The following is a 4,446-nucleotide window of genomic DNA, read 5'->3' as shown; positions in this document are numbered from 1 at the left end:
TTACAGTGTCCATCATCAGGGCAGATGTGTAGTTTCAGACACCGTTGGCTAAAGAAGGAGGTAGAGCAACACCCCAAAAACAAATAACAATTTTGTTTTTATTTTTTTATTATTTATACCCGTTAAACTGCCAAAGCCGGTGACTTTTGGCCGTGAAAATCTAAAAACGTATTCGTTTCAACTTAATTATTAATTGCCGCCGTTTTCAACAAATCGTCAGTCTGGTTTTAATTTTTTGTTTTATTTATTAATTTCAAGAAAGAAATCTCCAAAAGTCAACAATCTTCGTCTGACTAGCTTGAAATTTTGTAAAAACTGATAATTTGCGTGTAAAATCTGCACAGCAGATTTTACACGCTTTTTAAATGTCCACAACTTGGCGCCAATCATGCGCCAACTGCCGCCGACGAACTCAGGCACTAAGCACCGATAATATGAAAGCCAAAACCCGCGTATTTTGTGTTCGTATACATAGGTAGATACTGGTTTGTTTTATCCATTTATTTATTTATTCACTAACGGTCATATCCAATTGCAACACATTACATATTACACGAAGTTAATACAAGGAGAAATGTTACAATACAAGACAATTAAAAATTACTACTATGATAAAAATAAGGGCACATAAACAATAAAGATAACGTCCAGTCAAGAAACAAGGTTTTGGTGAAGTTGACGACTTTTACCACTTCAATATAAAATTTTACTTGCGTAATGACTGACAAAAATCATTTAGGCTTACACCAAAAAATTCTAGGTCCTGACTTGAGTTGACAAGTCTAGCCATTCTGGACATTGGTGAATGGTATCCATAATTCGTAGAGTTTATTGAGGAAAAGCAAATCATTATTTTTGAGTCTACGGGAAGGAATATTGAAAGGATGAGTTGCAACAAAGTAGGTGAGTCAATCATACAGTTAATAATTTCGAAAATGCAGATGAGATCAAAGTCCTTCAAAGAAGATTTTATTTTGATACAAGTTCATCGCCTCTTTTCAGCTCTAACCTCCAACAGTAAAGAGTTTTTTGGTTAATTATATTAGTGAATTCAGAGGTAATTCTATTGATGAAGCCAGGTAGCTTAAGAGCTTTATTAACCACACTATTAATGTGTTCGCGAAAATACAGCTTTTAATCCAAAGTGACACCAAAGTCCTTGATAAACTGCGCAGTAGAAAAGCAAAGATTATTTAGTTTATAATAAAAAATAATTGGTTTCTTCGCTCAAAGAAGATAATTTTGCATTTGTCAACATTTAGTTCCAACCGGTTGATTTTGTAACAAGCATTAAATGATTTAATATCTAATTGAAAAAGAAATCAATTTTGGTAGGATTTAATTATTTTGAGGATCTTTTTATCGTCTTCGAAAAGCCAAAAACGCGTGTGAGAAAAGACACCAATAATATCATTAATAAATAAGTTGAAAAGAAGCGGAACTAGATGAGCCCCTTGGGGCACGCCAGACGTTACATCAATGATATTAAGAGATTCAAAGTTATTTATTTATTATTTTTTTATTTATTTATTTATTGGATGATTTTTATAGTGCCGCTTTTGCGAAATATCACCTCAGGGGCGCTGTACAGTTAATGCAGATATTACAAAAAATATATATAAATATTACAAATTGAAATTGAAATTAAGTCAAATAAAATGAAGTACAGAAACAGGTGACACGGAGATGGAGAATCTGCTGCAAGAATCCTAGGTGGTGAGGAAACTGGACCAGCTGCTGCAGCGAAAGAGTCCACCGCGTCCACCAACAGTGCCAGTACGAGGTTTGTCATCCTTCCAGGTATGTGTCTGCTGCTAATAGAGCGCTGACACAATGTCCTCTCATGGATTCCAGACCTTGGCAGCACCGTTGTGACATTCGACGAAGGTAGAGGATGGAGACTCTGCAGCAAGAATCCCAGGTGGTGAGGAAACTGGACCAGCTACTGCAGCGAAAGATTGCACCGCGCCACCAACAGTGCCAGCACGAGATTCGTCATCCGTCCAGGTATGTGTCTGCTGCTAATTAAGCGCTGTCACAGTATCCTCACATAGATAACAAACCTTGGCAGCACCGCTGTGACGTTCCATCTCCTTGTACACTTGTTTCTGGTGATTATGTTAGTGGTGCATTGTTCCGAAATAAAAGGCGGCGGACGAGATAATAAATCACCTTGGGCACTTGTTAGGGCTTTCAGAGTTTCCAATAATAACATTGAAAACATCTGACGTACCTACAGTTACCGATTCTCGTCCCAAGTTCAACTTAAGCGAATTTAGAATATTTTTAGCACAATTTTCGATTATTCATTTTTGAAACACTGCTCTCTAGTCACATTATTATTAAGTTCTGATTACTAATTGGTAAGTTAATATAAAATGTTGATTCACTGATTTTTAAAATAACTTTAAAGGGATGTTGCCTCGTTTCCCTTGAAAATACTAAAAAAACACAAAGCGGTTGGAGACGGCATGACGCGTCCAGCTGCCACAAAGGGCGCTATTCGCTAGATAGCTTTACTCTTAGCTTTTAAATTTTAGCTCTTTGCACTCTTCCTTTCTTTAAAGAAGGATAATAATGGATTTCTTATACCGATGGCATGTAGTTTGGCCATAAGGGTTGAGTGGTTAAATTTATGAAAGGCTTTGGAAAATTCAGTATAAAGAACATCAACCTGAGAGTTGTCTTCAAGAGCTTAAGGTATTCGTAAAGTAAAATAAATTATTTGTGGTAGATTTAGCAATTTATCTGCAAGTGAGATTTTGCAATCATTCAAATTAATAAAATCCGCAAAATTTAGTGGAGAAATTGTAGACTAAGTTTCAACATAATAGACAGAGGAAAAGTGTTTAGCAAAAAGGTTAAAAGTCTAGACCGTTTGTAGCACGAGTTTCATTATAAAGCATACTTGTAGGGAGATCATTATCAGCTCGCTTTTGGGAAACAAATTGCCAAGATTGTTTAGGGTTGAGATATAACTTCGTATCGGTAACTTCAATAAAGGATTAATAGCAGTTGGCTGATTCAATTATAGACAATTCTCTACTTCACTCTAAGTCACTTTAAATAGCTTATAGATTTTTTTTTCAAATATCAATTGTTTTAGTTTAATGCTGAATCAAAAACGAATCTTTCGCTGGGAGAAAATTTTCCTGGGAATAAACAAAGCCATGGTATGGGATAAACATTAATTAAATTTAAATATGGCTTCTTTAATATTGACATTACAAAAGATAGATTTCTAGTCGTAGTGGGCAAGATGTTCGTTCATGTTAGTAAAGTCACCATTATAAAATCTATAGTGGTAAAAAATGTTTGGTTTTATACCGTTATCCCTGAACAAGTTATTAATGCTTATAGAGAAAGGTTGATGGTAATTATCAATAGGCAACAATGAGTCCATAGTTTCGCTATATGAACACTGGACATTTAGTAACAGTATTTAATTGAAAAATATTCATATACGTAAAAAGTTACTATAGTGGAAGCTTGCGGGGAAATTGTAATACTGGAAGTTTTAACACCTTCATTGTCAATTTTTAACAAGCAATAATTATTCGCCTGAAACACTCATCAACATTGAAAAATCTCCTGATAAAAGATACATGACGCCAACGGATTATAGATTTTTTGAAATATATAATAAGTGAATATTTAACACGGACATAACACATTTGAGGTTTCGCGAACTCTTGCTCCGTACTCTGTAGCAAAGTATATGTTAGACTACAGAAGTCAATTTATAGATGGCGCCACATCCGCTTGCAGTTCGTAAGTGTTAACTTCCAGCAGATTGGTGTATCCACCGAATTCCCTTTTCACAGCATACTTACCTGGCGTAGGGGACACCGTGATCAATAAGGCGGTACCCCCAGGGCGAGGCTGTTCCATTGCACTCCGGTTCGGCTGACCCTTGCGATTATCCCTAATGCGGATAACTCGGGCGCGTAATTTTTGGTAGTCGGGACTGCGTACGCGCTGTCCCGTCAAAAAATTTATCATATATTCTGGGTTCTGGTTTAGAGGTGGGAGGTGGGACGTGGCTCCTGTGAGATACCGATTTTATTATTAATACTCCTGAACACCTGAGTATCTGGGGACGGAAAGTAATAAATACTCAGCCGCAGTACAGATTACAGATTTTTTTTTGAGTAACGATTCCTCACAAATTTTCTACGTAAAATAGATTCCCCCAAAACTTAAATCCATCGTCCAGTGAAAAGTTATTCTCCACAGCCCACAGAAATCTTTCCATATGAGAAGTCAGTGTCAGTAGTATTTTAAGTACTTGTTCCAGTATGTGCCACGTGGACCATCTTCATGAAACCAGTCGAGAGACGTGAGCTATCTAGAGTTAATTTTTTAGACCTAACTTAGGATAGGATCGTATTTACATTAGGTTTTAACATATTAAGAATTTGAATACTACTCTTCCATAGAAGCGTT

At 36.2% G+C, this 4,446-nt stretch overlaps 1 non-coding gene across 1 annotated transcript; it reads left to right on the top strand.

Moving 5' to 3' along the window:
• Nucleotides 1–3,825: 3,825 nt before the first annotated feature.
• Nucleotides 3,826–3,987, top strand: LOC149413535 (U1 spliceosomal RNA). Its single transcript, XR_016304234.1, has one exon. It is a non-coding gene; the product is annotated as a U1 spliceosomal RNA (small nuclear RNA).
• The last annotated feature ends 459 nt before the right edge of the window (nt 3,988–4,446 follow it).

Source organism: Hesperophylax consimilis, chromosome 21, assembly GCF_061612785.1.
Source record: "Hesperophylax consimilis isolate HC1 chromosome 21, BYU_Hcon_1.0, whole genome shotgun sequence".
NCBI lineage: Eukaryota > Metazoa > Arthropoda > Insecta > Trichoptera > Limnephilidae > Hesperophylax > Hesperophylax consimilis.
This window is presented reverse-complemented; position numbering and strand designations above follow the sequence as displayed.